Source organism: Oryctolagus cuniculus, chromosome 2, assembly GCF_964237555.1.
Source record: "Oryctolagus cuniculus chromosome 2, mOryCun1.1, whole genome shotgun sequence".
NCBI lineage: Eukaryota > Metazoa > Chordata > Mammalia > Lagomorpha > Leporidae > Oryctolagus > Oryctolagus cuniculus.
In genome coordinates, this window is record NC_091433.1 from 148656615 (window position 1) to 148676093 (window position 19479).

At 41.8% G+C, this 19479-nt stretch overlaps 1 protein-coding gene across 4 annotated transcripts in view; it reads right to left on the minus strand.

Annotated features, from left to right (window-relative positions):
• Nucleotides 1–19479, minus strand: part of ACYP2 (acylphosphatase 2) — a 355520-nt gene that overhangs the window by 263962 nt on the left and 72079 nt on the right. For all 4 annotated transcript variants that reach the window (XM_070069127.1, XM_070069129.1, XM_070069130.1 and 1 more), the window contains exon 2: nucleotides 2354–2585. The gene's annotated coding sequence lies outside the window, so the exon portion shown is untranslated. The remainder of the gene's footprint in view (nucleotides 1–2353; nucleotides 2586–19479) is intronic.

The window sequence follows — 19479 nt, forward strand, 5'->3', positions numbered from 1 at the left end:
TCCCTGAAGAATTTTCCTACATGGATATTTCTCTTGTGGTCAACCACAGTAATCCAGAAAGAGCATGCATTTTAGAAACAGAGGGATTTGGATTAAGTACATTTCAACTATTGTACTTAACTTCTCTGAGCTTCAATTTCTGTCTCTACAGAGACAAAACTCTCCATTATGTTGATGGATACTATATCTGAGGGTACTGTAATTTCTACATTTTAAGGTTGTGTGCTTACCATAATACATTTGGTGTACTACAGAATACAGAATTACTTTTAGATTGTGCCCACTTTTTTGATGCCTAATTTCAGAATTAGAGTCATCACTGACACTTAAAAACTTTCTTCTCCTGTCAGATTAGATCTCTGAGTACATATAATCTGCTGAGCAACAGATGTGTTTATTATGTATTTGCCATGTTGTAGTATGTGGAGGGTAGAATAGTTAGGAGAAAACATTTTGGAATCAGACAGACCTGGTTCAAATTCAATCTGCACCGCTTCTTCTGTACCTTAGGAAAGCCAATTAACTTCTCTGAGCCTATGCTTTCAATTTGTAAAACAGAAAAATAATACTTTTTCTATCGACCTCAAAAGCATTTCTGTGGGAGTAAAGCTGGATAATATATGCTTGGTGAATAATAAGATGTTGTACAAATATAAGTTATTTTTATTATTGCCACTATGGTTATTGTAATGAACTATTTCACTTTTATTAAAAATGTTTATTTTTTACAATTCATGCATTTATGTATATGACACAGAAAGAGAGACAGAAAGGTCTCCCCAAATGACCTCAATAGTCAGAACTGGGCCAGGCTGAAGCAAAGAGCCTAGAATTCAATCCTGATTTCCCATATGGAAGACAGTGACTTAAGTACCATCACCTGCTGCCTCCCAGGGTGCACATTAGCAGAAAGCTGGAATTGGGCCTTGAACTAGGGACTCCAATATGGGATATGGGCATCCCAAGCAGCGGCTTAACTGCTGAATGAAATACCACCCTAAGTAATGGAATTGTTATAAATAGTACTCAATTTTATTATTCCTGAGAGATGATTTAGAAAAAATTTATCTCATTTAAGAAAAACTAGTTATTACATGGCCAGCTCCCTCTTACACTGGGGAAAAGATGAAATTAATAAACAAATATTTAAATAAAGACTAATAACAAAAAAATTAAAATGCACCTTCTAGTTTGCATGCTAATATCAACAATTTCTTGGACAAATCTTCCTAATTAATTTTTTTGGTTCTCTTATCTCTAAAATAATTACAGGGGCCAGTTTTGTGGTGTAACACGTTAAGTCGCCACCTACAACATAGGCATGCCACATGGGCACTGGTTCGACTCCCAACTGCTCCACTTGTGACCAGCTCCCTGCTAATGTGCCTGGAAAGGTAGCGGAAGATCTCCCACAATATGGCGCTGAGAGAGAGCAAACAACTTCCACACAGCTGCCTCACCAATTCAACTAACAAGCTGCAGGAGCTGATCCTGCTCCTGATTGGAGGAGAGCAGCATGCTTGGTGTGTGGGCAGCAGAGTTAGGATTGGTGGAAGAGGACTATAAAGGAGGAGAGAGACAAAATGCACCAGGAACATCTGAGGAACATCTGAGCAACCCCTGAGAGAGCTGGCCAGCGGTGTGCCACTCCTCTGCGGAAGCGGGGAAAGCAGCGGGGGTGCCGCCCCTCCGTGGAGGTGTGGGGGGGGGCGGCAGCAAACCCAGGACGGCGTCATTCCTCTGCGAGTGGGGGGCCGGCAGCAAATCCGGGAAGGGCCAGGCAAAAAGAACAGCGCAGGGTCCGGTGTTGTTCCTCCGTGAGTGGGGGAGCAACAGTGCCCACCCCTCTCTATATTTTTTAAAGCCAATAGAAGTGTACATCAAAAAGGGTAAACTTTAACATGGGTAAATTTTTAAAACTCTACTAGGATATTGGAGGATTCCAGTACAAAATGTAGATGATGACTGTAAGAAAAATGAATGACAGGGCAGGCATTTGGTGTAGTGGTTAAGGGGCTGCTTGGGATATCCACATCATATATCAGAGTGACTGGTTCAAGTCCTGGCTACCTCATTTTGTGATCCAGCTTTCTATGGATGCACACCACAGAGGTCCCTGTCACACTCCTGGCAGAGCTGAATAGAGTTCCAAGTTCCTGTCTTCAGTCAGGCCCAGCCCTTGCTGTTGTGGCAATTTGGAGAGTGAGCCAGTGGATGGAAGATCCATCTCTCTCCTTTTCAAGTAAAATAAAAATAAAAACTTAACAATTATGTTAAATGTATAGCAGAGGGTGGGCACTGGCCTATAATTTAAGATGTAGTGTAAGACATCCACATCCCACATCAAGACTACCTGGTTCCAGTTCCTGCCTGCAGCTCGTGACTCCAGTTTCCTGATAATGCAGACTTTGCAAAGCAGCAGTGAAGGCTCAAGTACGTGGGTTCCTGACATCCACATGGGAGACCTGTGTTGAATTCCCAGCTCTCAGTTTCGGCCAGGTCATGGCCAGTCCCACCCACTGTGGGCATCTGGGGAATGAATCAGTGGATAGGTGCTCTCTCTCTCTCTCCCTCTGTCTCTCCGCCTGTCAAATAAAGAAATTAAAAAAATATTAAATGAAAATGTATGACATCTCTAGTGAAAAGGATAGGGAAGGAGCTGAACTAAAGTACCTTTGGAAAATGGTATCTTGATTCAAAATATAAAACCAAAGATAAGAACAATTGTAGATAAATGTTATACTCTAGTCTGGAAATTAGTTTCTTACATGGATACAGGTTAAGACTTCTGAAAGTACTTTACAACAGTGCTAATGTTGAAGAATGATAAATCATAGATAACAGGAGCCAATAAGAAGGAAAAGTGACAAATCAACATAAGGAGAAACTAGGGGCCAGCACTGTGGTATACTGGGTAAAGCTGCCGCCTGCAGTTCCCACATACCTCATGGGTGCCGGTTCAAGTCCTGGTTGCCCCACTTCCAATCCAACTCCCTGATAATGCACCTGGGAAAGCAGTGAAAGGTGGCCCAAGTACTTGAGCCCCTACACCCATGTGGGAGACCCAGAAAAAGCTCCTGGCTCCTGGCTTTGGATCAGCCCAGCTCTAGCCATTGCGGCCATTTGGAGAGCAAACTAGTGTATGGAAGTTCTTTCTCTCTCTGCCTCTGCCTCTCTGTAACTCTGACTTTCAAATGAATAAATAAATCTTAAAAAAAAAAGAGGAAACTAGAATAAACCTGTGACACTAAGTTAGAGTTTGAGACATCAGCATGAATTTACATTAAGTTTAATGCACTGATTGGTAGGTAAGCAGGTATATAGATAGAGAAACAGACTGTGTATTCATGGAAACACATGCATATAAGGCTACTTAAAGTTTGTAGAATGATGTAACTGAAAGATAAGTTTATTTTGGTACAGAAAAATTTTGAAATCCATGTACAATTGTTTTTTCATTTTCCATGACCTTTTTGAAGATTCCTCATACATTTCCTAGCTCTATCCACTGTGAAGGCCTAGAGGGAATATCCACCAAGCAACAGTGAGTATATTTGTGCCCAAATCTTGGTTTCTAAAAATCATTCTTCAATAAAAGAAACCAAGGCTCCTTGAGAATGACTTATCCTAGTGTTATGATGAGAAAAATACTAGACAAAGGGACAGTAATTGTGGCACAGTGATTTAAACAGCTGCTTGGGATCCCCACATTCCATATCAGAGTGCAGTTTCAAGTCCTGACTACTCCACTTATGATCCAGCTTCCTGCTAGTGCACACCCTGGGAGGCAGCAGATGATGCCCCATGTGATTGGGTTCCTGTTACACAAGTAGAAAACCCAGAAGGAGTTCCTGGCATCTTGTTCCAGCATAGCCTGGTGTTGGGTGTTGAAGGCATTTGGGGAATGAACCAGCAGATCAAGACCTCTCTATCTATCTCTGTCATGCTGCCTTTCAAATAAACAAAGATAAATAATGAACAAATTTCAAAAATAAAAGAAAATACAAGATGAACTGGAAGAAAAGTAATTATAGTGTCAGAAAAAAGGCAAAGAAAAGCTCAGGAAAAAAAAAAAAGTTCTATGGAAACCAGTGTAAAAAAGTTCCCATTAGCCAAAGCTGGCCAAAAATTGAATAAGCATGTTATTTTGAGATGACACAAATTTTAAAAAAAGTTAAAAGACTGGAAAGTAATTGTCTCTGGGAAATCAGAAGCAACAGAGAGGCAGGTACTGTTGTTCTTTGTCCAAGGGCCTGGAAAATGACTCAAGGTTTTTAATCAGGCACATGCTTGTATAGATTTGAGAGGGGAGACAGTCTTACATTAAAAAGAGTAAACAGGGGCAGACATTGTGACACTGTTGGTTAAGTCCCTACTTGAGATACCTGCATCCCTATCAAAGTGCCTGAGAGTCTACCTCTGTTGCTGCTTCTTTTTTGTTGTCTTCTTTGGTATTTATGTATTTATTTATTTGAAAGGCAATGTGTGTGTGTGTGTGTGTGTGTGTGTGTCTGTGTATATGTATGTGTGTGTGAGAGAGAGAGAGAGAGAGAGAGAGAAAGAGAGCAAGAGAGCAAGAGAGAGAGAGAGAATCTTCCATATGCTGGTTCACTATCCAAATGTCTTACTACAAAGCCAAGAGCCAAGAACACCACTGAAGTCTCCCACATGAGTAGCAGGGGCCCAAGCACTTGAGCCATCTCACTGCTGGGAAGACACGTTCACAGGGAGCAGGAGCAGCTAGGACCAGATGGAATGCCACTGGCTTAACTTGTTACACACCATAACACTGGCCCCACGCTTCTGCTTCTCATAAAGCTTCCTGATAATGGGCGTCCTGGAAGGCACCAGATGATGGCTAAAACACTTGGGTCCCCGCTGGAGTTTCAGGTTCCTGGCTTTGTCCTGGCCTAGCACTGAGTGTTGTAGCAACTGGAGAGTGAACCATCAAATGGAAGATAAATCTCCTCCTTTCCCCCTCCCCCTCCCTCTCTGGCATTCTGCCTTCCAAATAACTAAAAGTAAATAATTTTTTAAAAGAATAAACAAAAAACATATAGAATTAAAATGAGGAATTTTGATAAGGGAAGGTTTTGTTCATTTGGTTTGGTTTTTCTGTTTTGTTTTGTTTACATGTGGATAGGAAGTCAACTGAAAAAGAAAGGATAAAAGGGAAGAAAAAGACACAACTGATAAAGTCAGAAGTCTCAGACACACAATTTAAATTATCTTGGTCTATCTTGTCACAAGGACAATAACTTCAATATACACATCACAGCAAAACTGTATTCACAGAAATGCATTTAGAAAACAATTCTAGAATTCTCAAGAATCGGGGGAGGCATGAGTCAGTCTTTAATCTTTCTCAAAACATCTGTCCCCCTTCCCTCTTGCTTCCTGCTGAGTCCTGAGGCACACCCACCCTTGCCTGGTATGAGATGCTCTCTCATGAGCACTCCTTGGGGACTTCAGAGGCATGTAATTTCCTTTTGTACCTAAACAAATGATCTACAAATATTTGGAAACAACTACGAAGATTTAGGCATTGAAGGCCTCTAAAACACAAAAGATATGCAAATGTTCTTAGAACAACTGAACAGCATATTTTCAAAATGGTTGGAATGATAAATTTTATGTTTTGTAGGTTTTAGCATAATCAAAAAAATTAAGTCAGATATAAAGTTAGAGAAAATTGTCCCTAAATCCATATCACTGCATTTATAAGTTTTTTTTTAATATTTTTATTTATTTGAAATACAGTTACAGAGAGAAATAGAGAGAGGTCTTCCATCTGCTGGTTCACACAGCAAATGGCTGCAATGGCCACAGCTAAGCCGATCTGAAGCCAGGAGCCAGGAGCTTCTTCTGGGTCTCCCACGAGAGTGCAGGGCCCTAAGGACTTGGGCCATCATCTGCTGTTTCCCCAGACCATAGCAGAGAGCTGGATCGGAAGAGGAGCAGCCAGGACTCAAACCAGTGCCCATATGGGATGCTGGTGCTTTAGGCTGGGGCTTTGACCTGCTGCACCATAGCGCCAGCCTTAATGACTTAAGTGATGATGTGAAGCCCAAGGTTAAATTTAGAGAGATTCTCAAGACCAATTTGACCTCTCAGGCAACCATAAAACCATCCTTGACTGGGGAAAAGAACTCACTTCTCACAACACAGGAGCAAATTTCTCTCTCTAGCCACCGAAAAGTTTGCATCTAGAACTAGCATTCTACTCTTTGGAGGAGTATGGAAGCTGAGGTTTTTCCACTAAGTAGAATGCCATGACATATTTAATGTATTAAAACCTTTTTAAAAATCCATTTCACATCTTAAAAATCTGTTCTCAACTTCAGAAATAATTTTAAAAGAACAAGTGGTGACAAAGGTTACTTTTAATTACAGTAATGAGCAGGGAATTAATAAAGGGGTATTCGGCCAAAATGGAAGAAAATGCTTCCACTTAGCCTTACCTCTATATTTTATTCCTAACTTAGCACAAACTATATTCTAATACAATACAACCAATTTATTCATGGAAAGGTGATAATTAGAATGCAGTCCTAGAAAAATGGGTCTGATGATTTTTTTTTTTGATTTGTACCTTCTATGGTTGAGAATATTGCATTCAAGAACTGAACAAGTATAGCAAATAAAATGACTTGACAAGCCCACGCAGAAGAAGTAAAGTATTTTCAATAGCAAATTGTCTTTATATGGGCATGTTTCTACATTCTAAAATAATATCTCCATTATCTTGGTTAGAATTCAACTCGTTTAAATCTATACGAAATAAGCTGCGCGTGAGTGTGTGGTGATGATTCACAGATCTGAAATAACACCTACTCTCCTTTGGTTCTGGCATAAAATGTGTCAGTGAAGCATGCAATTAGGAAAATTATCTTGGCCTGTCTTACCACAAGGACGGTGACGTCAATATACATATCCACAGCAGAAATGTATTCACAGAAATGAAGTTAGAAGACAGCTCAACTTCAGCACTGCTTGGTACCTTGGTGCCTTTGCAATAGCACCTAGATCTTTGTCACTGATAATAATACTAATAAGATCTATTGAAATCTGCTGTATAGTACCCTTTAGTCTTTGTCCCATAAGATCATACAGCCAGCTGATGTTAGAGCTTGGATTTGAGCTCTGGTGTTTCAGACTCAGGTTCACTCTGTTGACCAGAACTTGCTATATAAATTGAAGGTCCCAGTGGAAAATGAACATGTGAAGATTTTATTCAAAATTTATTCGCAGGGAGCAGATGTTTAGCCTAGAATTTAAGATGTTTGTCTCCCATATTTGTACCTACATTAGAATCCCAGCTCCAGCTCCTAACTCCAGCTTCCTGCCAATGCAGACCTTGGGAGGCAATGGTGATAGCTTATGTAACTAGGTAACTGTCACCCATGTGGGAGACCTAGATTGAGTTCCTGGCTCCCAGCTTTGGCCCAGCCACTGTAGCCATTTTGGGGAATAAGTCAACAGATGAGAGTTACCTCTTTCTGTCCATCTGTCTCCATCTCTCTGACTCTCAAACAAATTGAAAACATTTTTAAAAAGCAATTATTAATAATTTTAAGATAGCAAAGCATTAAACCAATGGGTGTGAGGTCTTTCTAAGCACAAGGCCTTGAGCAATTGCATAGGTCTTACATTCTGCTCTTAGTCATATCATCTTTCTCTATCAAGTCCTCAATTTATGCCTCAACCTATTTCAGCAAATACTCTGTCTAAGCCTTAAAACCACTGTAAGATGGTAGATGCATGAGAGATACAGGTCCAGCCTGAAGACAACAACATGTATTTCTCAGCCAATCCTTTATTATTATTATTATATTTTTTATTTATTTGAAGGGCAAACAGAGAAAGAGAGGGGGGCGGGGAGAGAGAAAGAATACTACCACCCATTTTACCCAAATGCCCACAACAGCTGGGGCTGGGCCAAGACAACCAGGAGCTAGGAACTTAATCCAGATCTCTCACATGAGTGGCAAGGACTTATTTACTTGAGACATTACCTGCTGCCTCCCAGGCTGTGAGTTAACAGGAGGCTGGAACTGAGAGTGCTGCTGGGACTTGACCCCAGGCACTCTGATATGGGATGTGGGTATCCCAAGCATTTAACTTTTTTTGAAATCATTTTATTTATTCATTTATTTATTTGAAAGGCAGAGTGATGGAGGGATAGACAGACAGATACAGAGAGAGGGAGAGGGAGAGGGAGAGAGAGAGAGAGAGAGAGAGATAGGGATCTTTCATGCACAGATTCAGCCCTCAAATTACCACAGCTGCCAGGGCTGAGCCAGGATGAAAACAGGAAGCGGGAACTTCATCTAGGTTTCCAACATTTCTGAATGGCAACAGCCCAGGTATTTGCCTTCCTAGTCACATTAGCAGGAAACTGGATTAGTAGCAAAGTAGGGGGACTCTAATTGGCACTCCAACATGGGATGTGGGTGTCCCAAGCAGCAGCTTAACCTGCTGCACCAACACTCCCATCCCTCAGTCAACTCTTTTACTGGCTGAGGTTTCAGATTATACTCAACAGCAGAAAGTATCCCACAGTTTTTATGAGTCTTGAATACTAAGCCTTCTCTTTGGTCCACAAGACTTCCTTTTCAATGAATGTGCTTCCCTGTTAAAAACTAACAACAAAAACACAAAATGTTGGGGCCAGTGCTTTGGCACAGATTTATCCTCTGCCTGTGGCGCTGGCAGCCCATATGGGCACCGGTTCAAGTCCTAGCAGCTCCTCTTCCAATCCAGCTCTCTGCTATGGCCTGAGAAAACAGAAGAAGATGGTTCAAGTCCTTGGAGTCCTATGCTCACGTGGGAGACCAGAAGAAGCTCCTGGCTCCTGATTGGCACAGTTCTGGCCATTGCAGCCATTTGGGGGAGTGAACCAGCAGGTGGAAGACCTTTCTCTCTGTCTCTCCCTCTCATTGTCTGTAACTTTACCTCTAAAGTAAATAAATACAATCTTTAAAAAAAATACACAATAGGCTAGCACCGTGGCTCAGTAGGTTAATCTTCCACCTGCAGCGCAGGCACCCCGGGTTCTAGTCCCAGTTGGGGCACCAGATTCTGTCCCGGTTGCTCCTCTTCCAGGCCAGCTCTCTGCTGTGGCCCGGGAAGGCAGTGGAGGATGGCCCAAGTGCTTGGGCACTGCACCCGCATGGGAGACCAGGAGGAAGCACCTGGTTCCTGGCTTTGGATCGGCACAGTGCGCTGGCCACAATGCGATGGCCGTAGCGACCACTTTGGGGGTGCACCAACAGAAAAAGGAAGACCTTTCTGTCTCTCTCTCTCTCTCTCTCTCACTGTCTAACTCTGCCTTTAAAAAAAAAATACACAAAATGTCAGCCATTTCCCATTGTGCGTTTTTTTTTTTTTTATTATTATTATTGAAAGTCAGAGTTACAGAGGGAGAGAGATATCTTCCATCTGCTGGTTCACTCCCCAGATGGCTGCAACAGCCAACACTGGGCTAGGAAGAAGCCAGGAACCAAAAGCTTCATATAGGTATCCTATGTGGGTGGCAGGGGCTTGGGCCATCTTCCGCTGCTTTTCCCAGGCCATTAGCAGGGAGCTGGGTCAGAAGTGGAGCAGCTGGGATATGAACCAGTGCCTATATGGGATGCTGGCATTGTAGATGGTGGCTTTATCTACTACTCCACAACACTGTACACCTTCCCCCCACCCCACCCACTGTGGTTTTAAGCATATAATATGGCAGTTATCTTTCCTGCTGTGATTATTTACAGATGTTTTGCCCTAACGATGAGGAAAGGTCTGTGGTCCTTGTCACTCATTGCAAGGTCCTGATTAATGAACACTTTGCCTCTCTGGAAGGTCTTCTGAAGATCTTTCCAAACTTTCCACATGGTTCCTTCATTTAGTGAAATGTCTGGAGCTCAGTGGATGGCATATTCTAGTGAGAACCTTTTCCCATGCAATATATGCCCTGATAACAAAGGGAGTTAGTGGTTGTGTCTGGAATATTGTGACATGCAGTTTGCATTTCTAGAGACTGGAATGGGCTCTTGTACAACTGTGGTAGGGGAGAGTTTGGAGGTGGAGGCAGAGAAAACACAACTGTGTCCTTCACAGGGCTTTCTATCTCATCTGCTGCCTGAATACTTCCTCTACCTGCCCTTCTGTGTCTCCTCTCCACCCATTCTTACTGTGATTCCCTTTTCCAGAAGAAATTTAGGGTAAAAAGGAGGAATCACAACCTCAACTGACTCTTTACGCTTGTGGATTTAATGTAGACTATTGGGATTGATGCCTGCCTACCTCTCACAGGTAAGATTATCCCCTTCACTGTCCTAAAATGAAGTTCATATGTAATGTAGTCTACTTATAAACAGAAAATTAGAGTTAGGGTCTATGTGGAAATAATTATGAACAGATTTTTCAACCACATCAGTGCCCTGCAGGGTATCTGAAAGTTAGGCAGGATAGTTTCATTGTTCTATGGAACTGTTCCACACATCTGTCAATCTTGGCTCTCTGCCACCAAATGTTAGTTAGCATGTCCTCAATCATTATGATAACCAAAAATGTATCCACAATTTCCAAATCACATTTTTAAAAAATGCTCCTGTTTAGAACCACTGGCCTGAGTAGGAGTTTCCAGCTTATTGGATTCTTTTGGTTTTTCCTGGTTTAGATTTCCAGGTAATAGGATAAAGTATACTTGCCATCCTCCCAGGCCAAAAGTTCCAGGGCTTGGCAAGTTGGCAAGCCTTAATGCAGCAAGCATGCATTTTCTGTTTGTACACTTCTATTTTTAGGCCACCAGTTTTAAAATAGCATACACACATACACACACAAACACAAATACACACTCCATATTCACCAAGGTCCTTGACCACATAATGTGAAGAGGTTGTGGTCAGGGAGTGGCCATGCTGTTTATGGAATGTAGAATGACTTAGAGCATTTATTTTTGTGCTATACTTAAATTTTAGAAAGGTGAAAATTATGAGTGCTGATTTAGGTAGGTTCCTAAGATTGGCTGGTTTTGCATCTCTCTGGTATCCAACTAGAGTAAAGGAGACTTAGCCTTGCAAAAATGTTTCCCCTGGCCAAGGACAGGTAGTAATATCTGCCACTGTTTCTGCCTTCTGAATTCAAAATTGAAGCCAAACAGAGGCCCAAAGGGAATAAGAGTTCCCTCACTGTCATGTCTCTTTACACACATTCCTGATTAGGAACTACCTGTTACCTAAATACCATTTACCAGGCACTAATAAAGATACGAATTCTAGTCAAAAAGAAAAAGTTGTATGTGTGTGGAAACCTGTGTGAGTCACCCTCCAGCATTTACCAGAGATCAGTGTGTTTTGCTGCCCAAATATTGCTGCCCAAATGAGCTAACATTTAAATGGAAGAGAATCCTAAATAACCTAAGGGAAAACTTCAACGGAAAAATCCCTCTACACTATGACCTTTGATTTAACATTTGTCCCATTCATTCATTCATTCATTCATCTATTCATTTTCATTTTACTTGAAAGGCAAAGAGATGGAGCGGCAAACAATTTTCTATCCCCTGATTCACTCCCTAAATGCCTACAAGAGTTGGGCCCAGGCCAGACCAAAGCCAGGAGCCAGGAACTGCATCTGGGTGTCCCACATGACTGGCAGGGACCCAAGTACTTGAGTCATCACCTGCTGCCTCCCAAGGTGTGTATTAGTAGGCAGTTGGATCAGAAAGAGAGGAGTCAGGACTTGAACCAGGCAGTTTAATATGGGATGTGGGTGTCCCAAGCAGTAACTTAACCACTGTGCCAAACACTTGCTGCGGCCCCCTCAAACTATCCTCATCCAAGAGCAACATTTATTAGCTTAACACTGAACATGTTTTCTGGATAGTACAGTTCATGTCAGTCATTGAGTATAAAGTAGGTTTGAATCAATGGATGTGAGGGGAAAAAATACAAACCAAATGGAGAAACCACTTATTTATGTGTTCATCTACTTGATCCCTTACCCTTCACATATATTATAATGCATGTGTCCTCAGCTCCCTTGTCCCCTTTGACAACAATTATCCTTATTAAAGGTAATGTTTCCACTTTCCTGTGTGACTACTTCATACGTTCTCCGTCTTCAATCCTTAAATATCTACTTATCATCTATAATCACTTGGATGGCATTGCTTCCCATTTCACTGAGAAAATAACCCCTAAAAACACCAGCTACCTGCATTAGTGCCCTTATTCTGGTCTTCTTTCCTATGATCACAGATGAACACTCTGTGCTCCCAGAAAAGGCTCTATTTGTGGCTAGATGCAACCTATTCTCACACGCTCAACAACATCAGTACAACAATTTTCTCAATCTCCTGCATTAATTCCTCCTTTTCCACTAGATCTTTTACATCTATGAATATTATTTCTCCTATCTTTGAAAGCTGTTCTGTTGACCCCTCTTCCTCCTCCAATAACTATCTCCATTTCTTTCTTTACTAGAGGTTGTCTATATCCACTGTCTCCAATTTTTCTCTTCACATTCTCTTTTAAACCTAATGCAATCAGGTATCTGTCCTATCTACTTAAGATCACCTCAACCTCCCTGTTAGTACACAAAATGGCCAAGTCTCAATTTTCGTCTTTATCAGCCAGCACAATATAATCACTCTTTCCTGAACTACTGGGCTTTTAGAAGCACACATATCTTGTCTTACTCCCTCTCCAGTTGCTCCTCCTGTCTTTGTTGTATCCTCTCTATCTCTCTGACCTTCAAGTATTCCAAGATTTAGTTTTAGGGCTGCTTCTCATTTTATCTTCACTTACTCATGTGGTGATCTCATTTAGTCTCATATCATCTAGTATGCTCAGTATACAGCCTGCATCTCTTCTCTGAGCTCCAGAAGCACATATCTAGTTTGCTGCCTTAATATTTCAACTTAGATGATCAATAGAAACCCCAAATTTAACAAGTGTAAAATTACACTGCTGTGGATGGCATTGTGGCATCGCAAGTTAAACTGCTGCCTACAGTGCTAGCATCCCACAGGTCCCAGCTGCTCCACTTCCATTCCAGCTCCCTGCTAATGCTTCCAGGAAAGCAGTGGAAGTTGGCCCAAATCCTTGAGTCCCTGAACCAATGTGGGAGACTTGGATGAAGCCCTTGGTTCTCAACTTCAGCTTGGCCTAGTCCTGACCATTGTTGCCATTTGGGGAGTGAACCAGTAGATGGAAGGTCTCTCTCTCTCTCTCTATGTCTCTCCTTCTCTATCTGTAACTCCGTCTTTCAAACAAATGAAGAAATCTTTAATAAAAAATTAAAAAAAAAAAACACCTGCATTCCTGATCTCCTCTTTGTACTGCTCTACTGCCAAACCTGTCCTTTATCTATGCTTTCCCAGTTGCAAAGACCACAACTTGAAATCATTCTTGATGCTTCTTCTCTCACACCCACATCTTATCTGTCATCAAATGTGAGCATATATGTCCAGAATCTAATACTTCTCACTTCCTCACTACTACCACTGATTTCTTTCACCTAAATTAAAATAGGAGTTGCCCAACAAGTCTCCCAGTTTCCAGCTTTGATACTCTGCATATCCTTCTTAACATAGAAGCAAGAGTGGCAATGATAAAACATAAATCAGGATGGGTCACTCTTCTGCTCAAAAATCCTCCAATGATATTTTTAATAAATGTTTAACTCCAGGGGCTGGCACTGTGGCACGGTGGATTAGGCAGATACCTGCAATACTGGCACCCCATATGGACACCAGTTTGTGTCCCAGTTGCTCCATTTCCAACCCAGCAACCTGCTAATGCTCTGGAAAAAGCAGAAGAAGATGGCCCATGTGTTTGGGTCCCTGCCACCCACCCACATGGGAGACCCAGATGGAGCTCTTGGCTACTGGCTTCTGCCTGGCCCATCCTTGGCTGGTGAGGCCATCTGGGGAGGGAACCAGTGGATGGAAAATCCCCCCCCCCCCAATATATAACCCTCTCTCTCTCCCAAACTCTTTCAAATAAATAATCTTTAAAAAAAAAAAGTTTAACTCCAAAAATTCTTTTAAAGCCCTATGTGCTCTGTTCACCTAGCAATTTTACCCCCTGCTTCCTTCCCCTTGCCTGTTTTATTCTAACAGCACTCTCCCTATCCAGGGCTGTCCTTTTGTACTTCAAGACCTCTACTCTTTCCCCAGACAGGATTTATTCATTCAACTCCTTCCCCACTTAGCCACCCAAAATTGTAACTTCCATGTGCTTCCTCTTTCTTTGCTTTATTATTATTTTTTGTAGAAGCAATTATCATCTACCAGAAAATGTATTTATTTTACTTCTCTTTTTTGGCCAACCAGAACATGAGTGTCACAAGAGTAGAGTCTTTTGCCAGCTTTTTTCTCTGCTGTATCCTGGCATCTATAAAAGTACCTGTATGAATTATTTATTGAATATGAATTATTCAATAAATATGTATTGAATGAATTAATGCTTACTGTATGCAAGGCACCAGCTTTACAATCTAGTGAAACAAAGACTAATAAAGTTAAAAATTGTAACACTCCTAGTTTATAAATTGGGGTTAATAATAAACTTTGTGGGGGCTGGTACTGTGGCACAGTAGGTTAAACATCTACCTGCAGTGCCGGCTACCCACATGGGTGCTGGATCGAGTCCCAGGTGCTCCACTTCCAATCTAGCTACCTGCTGATGCCCTGGGAAAGCAGTAGAAGGTGGTCCAAGTGATTGGCCCCTGCACCCACGTGGGAGATCCAGAAGAAGCTCCTGGCTCCTGGCTTCGGATCGACTTAGCTCCTGCCATTGCAGCCATTTGGGGAGTGAACCTATGGATGAAAGACCTCTCTCAATCTCTGTAACTATGTCTCTCAAGTAAATAAATAAATCTTTAAAAAATAATAATAATAAACTTTGTGGAGGGGTTGGCATTGTGGCACAGTGGATTAAATAGCATGCCCACATCCCATATCAGAATGTCAGTTTGAAGCCCTGTTGCTCTGCTTCAGATCCAGCTTCCTGCTAATGTGCCTGGGAAGGTAGTGATGATGGCCCAAGTAATACTTGGGTCCCTGCCACACAGATGGGAAATCTGGACTGAGTTTCAGGCTCCTGGCTTTGGCCTCGCCTGGCACTAGCTATTGTGGCCATTTTGGGAGTGAACCAGCAAACTGAAGATTTGTCTCCCTCTCTCTCCCTTTCTCTCTGTAACTCTGCCTTTCTAATAAATAAATAAATCTTTAAAAAATTATAAATAAAGTAAACCTTGTGCAACTATTATGAGAATCGAATGACTAAATATTTATGTAGTGCTTGGAACAGCACCTGGCACGTAGTAAGTGCTATGTTAAGTCAATACATACATATGACCTTATTATATGTATATATTTTATATATACATGTACACACAAGAAGATTTAAAAAAGCTCATGAAAAATGGAATGAAAAAAATCATAACAAAAAATTAAAACTAGCCGGCGCCGTGGCTCAATAGGCTAATCCTCCGCCTTGCGGCGCCGGCACACCGGGTTCTAGTCCCGGTTGGGGCGCCGGATTCTGTCCCGGTCGCCCCTCTTCCAGGCCAGCTCTCTGCTATGGCCAGGGAGTGCAGTGGAGGATGGCCCAGGTGCTTGGGCCCTGCACCCCATGGGAGACCAGGAAAAGCACCTGGCTCCTGGCTCCTGCCAGGATCAGCGCGGTGCGCCGGCTGCAGCGGCGGCCATTGGAGGGTGAACCAACGGCAAAGGAAGACCTTTCTCTCTCTGTCTCTCTCTCACTGTCCACTCTGCCTGTCAAAAAAAAAAAAAAAAAAAAAAAAAAAAAAAAAAAATTAAAACTTTATTTCTCATGTAAGCTCCATCAAGTTAAGACAATATTTCAAGCAATGATACCAGACATTTAGTCAGTCCCTAAAGAACTGAGAATTCTGGGAATATTACTATGTCAATGCAGCCATTTTTAGAGTATTAACTTAAGAAATATGGGTTAGAGTTAGAGTCAGGAAGACAGAGAGACAGAAAGAGAGAGAGATCTTCCATCTGCTGGTTCTTTCCCCAAATGGCTGCGAAGTCCAGGACTGTACTAGGCCAAAGCTAGGACCCTGGATCTCCATCCAGGTCTCCCATGTGGATGGCAGGGGCCCAAGTACTAGGGCCATTGTCTGTCATTTTCCCAGGCACATTAGCAGGGAGCTGGAGAGGAAGTAGAGCAGCTGGGGCTCGAGCTAGGCACTCATTGTATGTGATGCTGGTATCACAGTCTGTGGCTTATCCTGCTATGCCACGATGCTGGCCCCCCTTTAAACATTTTTTAAGATTTGGAAACAAAAGTGCTCAGCAAGAGCAAAATCAGGACTGTAGAGTAGATGACTATTGATTTCCCATCAAAACTCTCACAAAATTGCCCTTGTTTGATGAGAGGGCTGAGCAGGAACATGGCCATGATGGAAAACTCTCTGGAAACATTTTCTGGGGCATTTTTCTGCAAAAGCTTTGGCTGACTTTCTCAAAATACTTTAATAATATGCAAATATTATCTTCACTTGACTCTTAAGAAGTCAACTAGTAAAATGCCTTGAGTATTCTCAAAACTGTTCCCATGAATTTTGCTCTTGAGCAGTCCAATTTTATTTTGGCTGAACCAGTTCCATCTCTTGGTAGCTATTGGTTTGATCATGCTTTGTCTTCAAGGCTTTACTGGTAAAGCCACAGTTCATCTCCTGTTAAAATTCTTCAAATCCACACTTCAGGAACTTGATCCCACTTGTTGAAAACTTCTATTGAAAGCTCTACTCTTGTCTGCAGTTGATCTAGGCACCTCAGTTTTGGCACTTAGCAAGCATAAAATTTGTTTTACTTTTTCATTCAGAATCATGTCAGTTGAACTAACTGCAATGCTGATGGTGTTGGTTATTGTTTCTGCTGTTACTTATCCGTTCTACTCAACTAGGGTATTAACAAGATTAATTTTTTTCTTCAAAAATTGATGTGGATGGTCTGCCACTGTGGCCTTCATCTTTAATATAGCTATTTTAAAAATTTATCTGGGATGGTGTCATGGTGAAGAGGGTTTAACCACCTCTTGTGACATTCCATGAATGTTGATTCCAGTCCCAGCTGCTCTACTTCTGACAGAGCTCTTTACTAATATGCCTGGGAAAAGCAGTGGAAAATGGCCCAAGTACTTGGGCCTCCACCAACTACATGGGAGATCTGGATAAAGTTCTAGGCTCCTGATTTTGGCCTGACCCAGCACCAGGCAATTGTGGTCACTTGGGGAGTGAACCAGCAGATGGAAGATTTCTTTCTCTGCTTCTTCCTCTCTCTCTGTATCTCTGCCTTTCATATAAATAAAATCAATCTTGGGATAAGGCCAGTGCTGTGGCGCAGGGGGTTAATGCCCTGGCCTGAAGCACCAGCATCCCATATGGGCACCAGTTCCAGACCCAGCTGTTCCACTTCTGATCTAGCTCTCTGCTTTGGCCTGGGAAAGTAGTAGAAAATGGCCCCAGTCCTTGGGCCCCTGCACCCATGTGGGAGACCTGGAAGAAGCTCCAGGCTCCTGGCTTCGGATCTGTGCAGCTCCAGCCATTGCAGCCAATGGGGAGTGAACCAGCGGATGGAAGACTGACTCTCTCTCTCTCTGTCTCTCTCTGCCTCTCCTTCTCTCTCTGTGTAACTCTTTCAAAATAAAATCTTTAAAAAAAGAAAAAGCATCAGGGATTTCACCATTCTTCCACCAAGGTTCACAATAAATTTGATGCTTGTTCTTCAATTTCATCAGAATTCATGTTATTCTAATGGGAGCTCTTTTTAAACTGATGTCTTATTCTTCTTAGTGCCTCAAACTAGTCCTGTTCAGACATGTTACAAGAAAATGGCATAAAAATTATTTTAGAATAAAAATATTTATATTCATACATAGTTTTTTTCATAATATGCATCTTCCACAAACATTTGTTAAGATTTATTTATTTATTTATTTGAAAAAAAAGTTTTAGAGCAAGAAGGAGAGATAGAGAGAGGTACTTGGGTCATCTTCCACTGCTTTCCCCGGTACACTAGCAGGGAGCTTGATTGGAAGTGGAGCAGTCAGGACTTGAACTGGTGACCATATGGAATGCTGGTGTCACAAGTGGTGGCTTAACCTGCATGGAACAATGCCAGCCCTCCATAATTAAAAAAAAAAAAACAACAGATTTATTTAAGCATTTGAAAGTCAGAGTTACAGAGAGAGAGAGAGAGAGAGAGAGAGATCTTTCATTTGCTGTTTCATTCCTCAGATGGCTGCAACGGCTAGCACTCAACCAGGCTGAAGCAAGGAGCCAAGAGCTTCATCCAGGTCTCCTACATGGGTGGCAGGTATCCAAGCACTTGAGCCATCTTCCGCTGCTTTTCCCAGGCCATTAGCAGGGAGCTAGATTGGAATTGGAGCTGCAGGCACATAAACCAGCGCCCATATGGGATGCCAGCACTGCAGACTTTACCTGCAATGCCACAATGCTGGCCCTATCCAGACTTTTTGAAGACCTCTAGTATATAGATACAAATATGCTCCCTACTCTCAAGAAATCAAAAGTACAGTGTTCAATGGTAGTAAAGAAAATAGTAAGGGTCAACTTCCCTGTAGGTTAAAAAAAAATAAAAGCCTTCATAGAGAAGCTGATATTTAATGTGAATCTTGGAGAAAGAGGTATTTAGTAGGCCAAGAAGAAGGGCATTTGAGGCCAAAGACATAGAACAAACACTTGAATCAGGAGGCTCAGAGGTAAGAATAAATGTTCTCCCACCTTCCAGGAAGTGATGATCCAGAATTGTCTCAATAAACTCACCTATTTTTTTCTATTTTATGCTTCAATTTCCTAAATATATAAGGGATGGTGTTGGTAACACTGAATATTAAATTGTAATCATTTCACTGTTTAGGACAGAAAGTTTTGGACATTTTACACCCTAAGGAAATTTTTTTGCTTTTTCAAAATGACAGCAAAAACATTTATTTTTTGTGTGTACTACAAAAACAAAAATAAATCCAAGCAGATGATGAAATAAACTTATTTTTTAAGTAGTACATCCTGGGTTCTGCATCCTAGAATTTAGTCAACAGTTCCAATTAAGGTTACTTAAAAACTTCTTCTGAAGGTTACAAAGTCTCCACCTTATAACTGTGTTTCTCCAGTTCAGCTTGCTAAATCAGAGAAGTCGTGCTCTAAGCTGTCATCGTCCCAGTCATCCTCCCAGACAAATAAGTCTTCATCTTCATCTTCACCTAAACCAGCCCAGCCTTCAGGGAAGAACTCCTGGAACTCATTATCCTCCTTTAGAAAACCCAAGTCCACCAGCTGTTTTTTTTTTTTTTTTTTTTTTTTTTTTTTTTTTCCGGACATCACTACCTTCCGCACTGAACACTTTCCAGGTGACTAGGAAATGTCGAGGCCTCACTCTTTCCAAAGAGTTCCAACCCTGGGGAAATGTTTATTCCAATCTTTCTGATG